This window comes from Urocampus carinirostris, chromosome 11 (assembly GCF_059441175.1).
Source record: "Urocampus carinirostris isolate Australia breed hairy pipefish chromosome 11, RoL_Ucar_1.0, whole genome shotgun sequence".
NCBI lineage: Eukaryota > Metazoa > Chordata > Actinopteri > Syngnathiformes > Syngnathidae > Urocampus > Urocampus carinirostris.
In genome coordinates this window covers 9,650,877-9,661,350 of record NC_142359.1, presented here as the reverse complement: position 1 = coordinate 9,661,350, position 10,474 = coordinate 9,650,877, and positions in this window count along the sequence as shown.

Here is a 10,474-nt window from a genome sequence, read left to right as displayed (position 1 = left end):
TGTCAAAGTGTCCTTGGGCAAGACACTGAATCCCTAACGACCCCAATAAGTAGGTAGGCGCTTTGCATGGCTGACTCCCTATTGGTGTGTGAGTGTGTGTGTGTGAATGGGTAAGTGTGAAGCACATTGTAAAGCACTTTGGGAGGTCTTCATTGACGCTATATAAATGCAGACCATTTACTATTTATTTCAGATGGAATTTTCAATACCAAATTGTTACGTAGCAGAACGGCAGCTGAGTGGTTAGCGTGTCCGCGGCGCAGTTCTGAGGTCATGGGATTGAGTCCAGCTACCCGCCTTCCTTTGCGGTGTTTGCATGTTCTCCCCGTGACAGCGTGGGTTTCCTCCCACATTCCAAAAACATGCATGTCAGGTTAATTGGCCGATCCAAATTGTCCCTACGTGTGAATGAGCAAGTGACTTGTCTGTTTCTGTGGCAACCCGTCCAGGGTGTCCCCTGCCCACTGCCCGAAGATAGCTGGGATGGGCTCCAGCACCCCCGCGACCCTACTGAGAATAAGCAGTGCAGATAATGGATATAATGAAATGATCTGCATTTATATAGCGCTTTTCAAGTCAATGACTTCCCAAAGCGCTTTGCAGAGTGCTTCACATTTCCCAATAGCGGCCGTGCAGCCATGTAAGGCGCTAACCTGCTTATTGGGGGTATTAGGGGTTCAGTGTCTTACCCAAGGACACTTCGACATGTAACACGGAGCAGCCGGGATTCAAACTGCGATCTCTTGATCCCAAAACGAGCCCTCTACCTCATGAGATGGAAATTATTACGTAATAGGGGTGCAATTTGGCTGAAATGGTAAACATTTAAGTATAAACTCAATGGCATCTTCTATTTTTAATCAAACACATGAACGTCACATATGTTAAAGAACCGTTTTACTACAGTTGTAAAACCCCCACCATATGCAGCAATAAAGCCAACGAACCGCATCACACGATAAATAGTTCGATGATGACATAAGAAAAGCATGGCGATCAATTTGTTCTGGTTCTCTTAAATCTGGCAGGAGTGAGGCACCTGTCAGCCAGCGAGCACCTTGACGTCCAGACAAAAACTGAGCTTGTGTTTTGGTAACAAAACGCTCTTTACAATTTTTTTGTTTAGTGATGGGAATTACGGTTCTTTTTCAAGAAGCATAGTGATGGTCGGCTCTTTCAGCTTCCAACGGCTCTCAGATTGTTTTTTGTTGGTGTTGCTTTAATCCGTATATTACCAAGGTCCTATATGCAAAAAAATACTTTAAAAATGGAATGAACGAAACAAGGCGAAAATGAAAAAGGGAAACAAAGTAATGAAATCAAAGAGAAAACAAAAAAGTCGTAAAATGCTTAAAAAAAAAAAAAAAAGAAAAGAATACAAAATTAAAACGGTCAAGTCATGTTTATTAGTATAGCCCTCATTCACAAGGAGTCTCAAAGGGCTGCACAGACCACAACTTATTGTAAACTACAGACTATGATTACCCCATCTCCTGATCTAAAACCTACATGAGGGCAAGGAAAAATTCCAAGCCCTCAACATTCGGAAAATGAAGAAACCTCGAGAAGGAACCGCACATGAGGTAATTCCCCTTCCTGTATGACCAAGCTGCAATGGATGTTGCAATAAGAAATAATACACAGATATTGTCAACATAAAATATAGCTCATTCATAGGCTGTAGAATAGAAGTGTGTTTTAAGCTTAGATTTAAACATTTCCACTGAGGTTGCAGATCGAATCTCAGGGGGAAGAGCATTCCACAGCACCGGGGCCCGGATGGAGAACACTCTCGAACCTGCGGATCTCTTCTTGGCTCTTGCGATCACTGGTAGACCAGTATTTTCAGAGCGATGGCTTTGGACCGGAACATAGGGGGAAATTAAATCTGAAAGATATGAGGGAGCAAGTCTACCCATGATTTTGTATTATACCAACAAAACCTAAAATCACATCTTAAGCTAACAGAAAACTGATGCAGATTAGCTAAAATCGGGGTAATGTGATCAAACTTTCTTGTCTTTTTAGAAGCTTTGCTGCAGCATTTTGTATTAGCTGCAGGCTCTTGATTTTGGACTTTGGGGGACCGGAGAGTAGTGCATTACTGTAATGGAGACAGGAGGTAACAAACGCATAATTTATAATCTCCGCATCAAACTGGGACAACAAAAGACTAATTTTAGCATTGTTGCGAAGATGGAAAAAAAGCTGTTCTAGTAATATTCTTAACGTGTGATGGAAAGGAGGATTGGAGTCAAATGTGACACCTAAATTTTTGACTGAGTCACTCTGGGTGATAAGCGATACAGAAAAAGAAGAGAATCAAGTAAAAAGCTGGGGGGGAAAAGGAAAAAAAAGAGGGGAAAAAAGTAAGGAAATAAGGCAAAAGCTAGGAAAAAGTGGAACAAAAAAGGACAAAACAAAAAGAAAAGGGGGATAAAGGAACAAAGGCTAGAAAACGACATGAAAAACTAGGACAAAAATAAACAAAAGAAGAAAAAGATAGAAGACAAAAGGAAAAAAGGAGAGGAAAGAGAAGATAGTCACAAAAAAAGAAGAAAAAACTAGGGGATAAGGAAAAAAGACAGGTTTACCAATGATAATGTAAAATTATGCACAAAATGAATTGATAGTTTTACAGTATTTTCTACTAAATTTTAATAGCATGTATTTTTTCACTCTACGGTAAACTTTTAACTCATTTAAACTTTTTTTTAACTAATACACCTTATTAAAGTCTCGCAACTCAGAATCTCTGAAAAACACAACAAAATGTAAACTAAATATATGGACTTATTACTGCTACAAAATCAACTATGACATACAAAAATAAACAAAATGTTCTTTTTTTTCTTCAATAAAATAAATCATGAAACATGTTAAACCTGAAAACAAGGGACACATTATTTTAAATATTTAGAGATCTACAAAGGAATAGATGAAATATGCTGGACTGTCTCAGAAAATTAGAATATTGTGATAAAGTTCTTTATTTTCTGTAATGCAATTAAAAAAACAAAAATGTCATACATTCTGGATTCATTACACATCAACTGAACTATTTCAAGGCTTTTATTATTTGAATATTGCTGATTTTGGCTTACAGCTGAAAAAAACTCAAAAATCCTATCTCAAAATATTAGAATACTTCCTCAGACCAAGTAAAAAAATAATTTTATAACAGCAAAACTAAATCAAACATTTGAAAATGTCCATTGATGCACTCAGTACTTGATTGGGAATCCTTTTGCACGGATTACTGCATCAATCCGGCGTGGCATGGAGGCCATCAGCCTGTGGCATTGCTGAGGTGTTATTGATGCCCAGGATGCTTCGATAGCGGCCTTCAGCTCATTTGCATTTGTAGGTCTGGTGTCTTTCATCTTCTTCTTAACTATACCCCACAAATTCTCGATGGGGTTCAGGTCAGGGGAATTAGCAGGCCAATCAAGGACAGTGATGCCATGGTCAGTGCACCAGTTACTGGTGGTTTTGGCACTGTGGGCAGGTGCCATGCTGGAAAATGAAATCCTCATCTCCATAGAGCTTTTCAGCAGATGGAAGCATGTAGTGCTCTAAAATCTCTTGGTACACAGTTGCATATACTCTGGACTTGATGAAACACAGTGGACCAACACCAGCAGCTGACATGGCTCCCCAAACCATTGCTGACTGTGGGAACTTCACACTGGATTTCAAGCAACTTGGATTTTGCTCCTCTCCAGCCTTTCTCCAGACTCTGGCGCCTTGACTTCCAAATGAAATGCAAAACTTGCTTTCGTCTGAAAAGAGGACTTTGGACCACTCTGCAGTTGTCCAGTGCTTTCTTCTCCATAGCCCAAGTCAGACGCTTCTTCCGTTGTCTTGAGTTCAGAAGTGGCTTGACCATGGGAATACGGCTATTGTAGCCCATTTCCGGGACACGTATGTGAACTGTGGCTTTTGATACCTGGACTCCAGCTTCAGCCCACTGTCTTTGAAGCTCCCCCAAATTCTGGAAGCGGCTCTTCTTCACAATTTTGTTAAGGCTGTGGTCATCTCTCTTGGTTGTGCAGCGTTTCCGGCCACATTTTTCCCTTCCAACAGACTTTTTGTGGATATGCTTTGAAACTGCACTCTGTGAACAGCCTGCTCTTTGAGAAATTTCTTTTTGTGTCTTACCCTCCTGATGGAGGGTATCAATGATGGTCATCTGGACAGCAGTCAAAACAGCAGTCTTCCCCATACTTGTGATTTAGTTTACTGAACCAAGCTGAGTGTTTTTAAGGCTCAGGAAACCCTCGCAAGGTGTTTCGAGTTAATTAGATGATTCAGGTGATTAGTTGAATAGCCTACTTGTATACTTTTTCATGATATTCTAATATTTTGAGATAGGATTTTTGAGTTTTCTTAAGCTGTAAGCCAAATTCAGCAATATTAAAATAATAAAAGGCTTGAAATAGTTCAGTTGATGTGTAATGAATCCAGAATGTATGACATTTTTGTTTTTTTAATTGCATTACAGAAAATAAAAAACTTTATCACAATATTCTAATTTTCTGAGACAGTCCAGTATGTTCTTAAATGTAACCTTTTATGTACTCAGCTATTTAAAAGCGAACAACACGGAATCCATGAGGGGAAAAAATGCATATTGAGAGGAAAAGAAGCTTCTCGAAGGGAACCGACTCCCGTTGTTCACTTCCAAGAGTCGGCTCATAGAGCCGTTATGTTTCCGAAAGCCACATCACTATTGTTTCGCCTAGTTATAATGCACTTGTCCTGCATCCAAGCATAGCTTTTGTTAAGTGCACTGCAAAGCAACCCGTGCTTAAAAACGAAAAAAGGAGAAGAAGTGCACCTGGGGAAACATTCCTCCCGGGGTTGCATCAATCAGTTTTATGGGTTTCTCTCTGGGGGGAGGAGAGAAGTTTTTTTTGTTTTTTTTTTCTCCAATCAAGGCTTCCCTTTCTCCGACCTCAATCTAACATTTCCATCTGTATCAGCTTTTGCTTCACACATCTGACAACCATCTTGGAGTGCAGGCCAACCATTATCTTGCATTTCCGCTGAGGGTTAATGAGATGTTCTCCCTATAAGAAAAGTCAAGATAACAAGGCCATTGAGAGTATAAGAAAGCATTTTAACTAGTGATTCAATATTTTGAGTTGTTTTTTCCCCATTGGAATATTTTGGTCACCATGGATACAAACACAAAACTATTTCAGTTACTGCAGGGTGTTCCAAAAGACTTGGGCACCTTTTGACATTGAATATCTCAGAAATGATCAGAGGTAAGTAGACTGAAGTAAAAATACTGACTTAGTAGAGGTCGTCATCCGACTTATGACTTGAGTACTGAGTGCATCAAAAAATACTCAAGTTCTAAGTAACTGTAGAAACGTATTATATAGATAGATAGGCAGATAGCTAGATACTTTATTAATCCTCGTAGGGAAATTCACACTTCCAGCAGTATACTTGTGTTGATTATTAACAGATTAACAGGATGGCCTCTGGGTGCTGTGTTGTAGTTTAGCAACAGCAGAGTGGATGACGTCACACGCTAGGCCAAAAGTTCGACGTTCCTGCAGCAGATGGACGCAGGGTCACACTACCTCGAGTTCACGTAGATAGCGAGTTCGCCTCCTCATCACTAATTCAGAGGTAAGATCGGACCTAAAAAAGCCAGCCCAACCCGACCCGGCCCGTGGGTATAAAGGCCCGAACCAGCCCGAGCCCGAATTATTAATTTGTTTTGAGCGGCCCAGCCCGGGAGTAAACCCCAATTTTCACATTTCATTTTTGAGGACGAAGGGTAATTTTGGCAGTCTCTGAAAATACCCGCGTGTCTTCCTTCTGTGTCTGACAGTGCCGGCAAACAAGGACAGCACCGACCGGCCGTCATGCCTCGGCACCAATCAGGTGGTTGGTCACCGATCGCCTGGCGGGGCACTGTTTAGCTGGCGAGGCACAGATCAACTAGTGAGGCACCGATCGACCGGTGAAGCACCGATTGGCCAGCGCGTAACCTATTGGCTGGCGAGGTACCGATCGGCCTGCGTGTTACCGATAGGCTGACGAGGCACCGATCAGCCGTCACGGCACCAATCAGCTGGCGGGGTACCAATCGGCCTGTGCAATATCTTACCTCTATTCATACAGGAGCTATGTGTAAACTGCACAGTCCGTCACAAAGACGCGTAACTCCATGGAGGGGATTTAAGTACCATATTTTCTGCACTATAAGGCGCACCGGATTATAAGGCGCACCCACAAAAAATAGTCTTTTGTTATTGTTGTGTATGTAGTCGGGTTGCAGTCGGATTCAGAGACAGGCACGGACGGTACAGTCATAGAGTGTTTACTCAACTTCTTCTTCGGTAGTCCTCTAGCACAAGTACAAGGCTGCGCATAAGTATACAGTGACACCGCAGGAAGGGGAGTGTATTACACGACACCACAGTTATATATTTTCCATACATAATGTCATGATTGCCGATTGAGCGCAGCTGCGGCGGCTTAATTGGCGCCAACAGCCCAGACAGCTGATTGGTGGACACTCTCTTTTTAAACCCTTGGCTTCCTCTTGGAAGCCGTCAGATCATTATGCGAACTGTGGCCTTCCGCTCAGTAGGCCTTTTCGTCCGACTCCGTTCCTGCTCTGCTTTTTTCTGCCAACCTGTTTCCAGACCTGACTACGCCCCGTTCTGCCTGCCTGTTACCTGACCTGTTTCGCCCCATTACCCGCCTGCCTCCTGCTACCGACCTCGCTTACGAACTCGACACCGCCTTTGATCTCCACCTGTCTCCGATCCTCCTCGCCAGACACGGAAGTGCCACTTCCGCACCGCTTGCTCCTTTTGTCCGTCAGCCAACGGATCGTGGAAGCAAGCCTTACTCTCCCTCTTTATCAATAAAAACTGAGAAAACGAGCGCTATTGGGTCCTGTGTCCGTTTCTGGTCTGTGACACATAAGGCGCGCCTGACTATAAGGTGCTACAGTAGAACTGTCAACAAAACAGTCAGATAAGTCAGCCAAACTTTATCAATCCCTTAACGTTAACTGTTGAGGAGTAAATACATGTCTCAGACACGTACAGACATAGTGTCTGTACGATGTCACCAGTCAATGAAATACGTCATGCCACATAACATTGGAAAGATTAAATTTGTGGAATTGAAGACATGACCATTTCAAAATTTACTCATCACAAAAACATCATAATCAGTTTGAAAAAGGATACCTGAAAAATATAGAGCCGAGGTAGCTCACCAAAGACGCCATTTTGCAGCCATCACGTTCGATGATAAAACGCAACCACGGCGCCCTTACATCCTTGAGAGTTCTGAATCCAACCGTGTAAAATATTTACCTACTCCGAAACACGCAAAATGGCCAACAAATGAAAAAAATCCGCCAAAAAGTATCTCTGCATCAATAGATGTTGCTTGTTTCTAGCTCTCTGTTCAGCCCCATAAGATTCATTTTTGCATGTTTTTGGAATGTGGAAGGAAACCCACGTAGTCACGGGGAGAACATGCAAACTCCGCAAAGGAAGGCGAGTAGCTGGACTCGATCCCATGACCTCAGAACTGCGCCGCGGTATTTATATCTCAGCATGCACCGCGCACGACTTCAACGAGGAAAATCTAGTCGGCGGGTGCCTACGGTAGTTGCGAGACTTGTTGCGACTCAATATTGATCCATATATAAGGCGCACCGTGTTATAAGGCGCATGGTCAGCTTTTGAAAAAAATGAAGGCTTTTAGTCAAGTCAACTCTTGTTTATTTGTATAGCCCTTAGTCAGTCAAGGAGTCTTAAAAGGCTTCACAGACCACAACCTACATAAAAAACAATAAATTCATGAACAATTATCTATTAGATGACTTGGATTGTATGCATAATGATTGTTTGCAAAGAGTCATTATTTTTTTATTATTTTCGACCCATGCAGTGTTGAAAGGCTACCGTTCGTATTTAAGCTACATGCTATTTTGCCGATTTAATAAGTAATATGGACTCAATAGCAATAATCACTTACTTGATATGAAATGTGCATTTTTGTCACGTTTGCCATGGTGCCCAATTAGCGCCAGCTGCGGCTCATTGACGGATTGGCTTCCCTTCTATTTGAGCTCAGTACTCTCACTTACCCTTTGTCAGTCCGCCAACGAACCTTTGCGCCTGCAAGACGTGAGTTTTGACTCTGTCTGTTATCCCGTTTGTGTATCCTGTCCGGTATCGATCCCGTCTGTTTCGTCCTGTTTTGATTTGGGTCTCCAATCTCCAGTGTCTGGTATTTTGCCCGTCACTCTCGTCCTGTCTGGTATCTGTCTCCAGTCTCCTACATCTGTCATCCATCCTTTCAATCCCCAACTGTCCGGTTTTGACATCATCTGTCTGGTATCGGCTCGTGTAACTGGTATCGATCTCGTTGGTCTCTTGCTTTCTGTTGTTCCGCGCCAGACTTCTGTCTTTCTTCTTTCGGCCAGTGATCGCCTTTTGTGTTAACGTGCATGACCGCCCCATTTCCCGTAAAATAAAAGCTTGTGTGAGAAACGTCACGCATTTGGGTTCTCCTCCTGTTCCGGTCCTTGACAATTTTTGATGATCGCCTTGGTCCAATCTTTTTTTCTTTAATGCATTTAACTCTTATAGTGCGGAAAATACAGTATCTAGATAGATAGATAGATAGATAGATAGGTAGTGTCACGGTTGCCATGGCGCCCAATTGGCCCCACCCTTGTGGCGCCAGCTGCGGCGCGGTGACAGATTGGCTTCCCTCCTATTTAAGCTCAGTGCTCTCACTCTCCCTTTGTTAGTCCATCAACGAACCTCTGCCCCGCAAGACGTGGGTTTTGACTCCGTCCGGTTTCCGGCCTGCATTTCCTGTCCGGTATCGTTCCTGTCTATTTTTGTATCATTTATCATTCTCTCCTGTTTTCATTCCCGTCTAGTTTGTCCTGTTTAATTTCGATATCCTGTTTCAATATGAATCCTGTCATTCCACGCCAGACTGCTGCCTAACGTGCACGACTCCCCATTTCCCGTAAAATAAAAAGGCTTGTGTGAGAAACCTCACGCATTTGGGTTCTCCTCCGGTTCCGGTAATGGACAATTTTTTATCTTTTTTGCTTCAATGCATTTAACTCTTATAATGCGGAAAATACAGTATCTAGATAGATAGATAGATAGATAGATAGATAGATAGATAGATAGATAGATAGATAGATAGATAGATAGATAGATAGGTAGGTAGTGTCACGGTTGCCATGGCGCCCAATTGGCCCCACCCTTGTGGCGCCAGCTGCGGCGCGGTGACAGATTGGCTTCCCTTCTATTTAAGCTCTCATCACTCTCCCTTTGTTAGTCCATCAACGAACCTCTGCCCCGCAAGACGTGGGTTTTGACTCTGTCCGGTTTCCGGCCTGCATTTCCTGTCCGGTATCGTTCCCGTCTATTTTCGTATCATTTATTATCCTCTCCAGTTTTCATTCCCGTCTAGTTTGTCCTGTTTAATTTCGATATCCTGTTTCAATATAAATCCTGTCATTCCACGCCAGACTGCAGCCTAACGTGCACGACTCCCCATTTCCAGTAAAATAAAAAGGCTTGTGTGAGAAACGTCACGCATTTGGGTTCTCCTCCGGTTCCGGTTCGTGACAATTTTTTATCTTTTTTGCTTCAATGCATTTAACTCTTATAATGCGGAAAGTACAGTATCTAGATAGATAGATAGATAGATAGATAGATAGATAGATAGATAGATAGATAGATAGATAGATAGGTAGTGTCACGTTTGCCATGGCGCCCAATTGGCCCCGCCCGTGTGGCGCCAGCTGCGGTGCGTTGACGGATTGGCTTCCCTTCTATTTAAGCTCTCACTCTCCCTTTGTTAGTCCGTCAACAGACCTCTGCCCCGCAAGACGTAGGTTTTGACTCTGTCCGGTTTCCGGCCTGCATTTCCTGTCCGGTATTGCTCCCGTCTATTTTTGTATCATTTATTATCCTCTCCAGTTTTCATTCCCGTCTAGTTTGTCCTGTTTAATTTCGATATCCTGTTTCAATATGAATCCTGTCATTCCACGCCAGACTGCTGCCTAACGTGCACGACTCCCCATTTCCAGTAAAATAAAAAGGCTTGTGTGAGAAACGTCACACATTTGGGTTCTCATTCTGTTCCGGTTCATGATAGATAGATAGATAGATAGATAGATAGATAGATAGATAGATAGATAGATAGATAGATAGATAGATAGATAGATAGATAGATAGAGAAATATATAGATAAAGTGAGACAAGGGGAAATAGCTTTACAATAATAATAAAACATATTAAAGTTTTGGCTGGTGTCCATTGTGTGTTTTTTTTAACTTTATATTTGTGTACTATTCATTTTTCAGTCTGCGGCAACTGATTTAAACCATTTAGTATGCCATTGTGCACAATAAGCTCCTTCATTATTTTGTGATTACTTCTTACAATGAGTG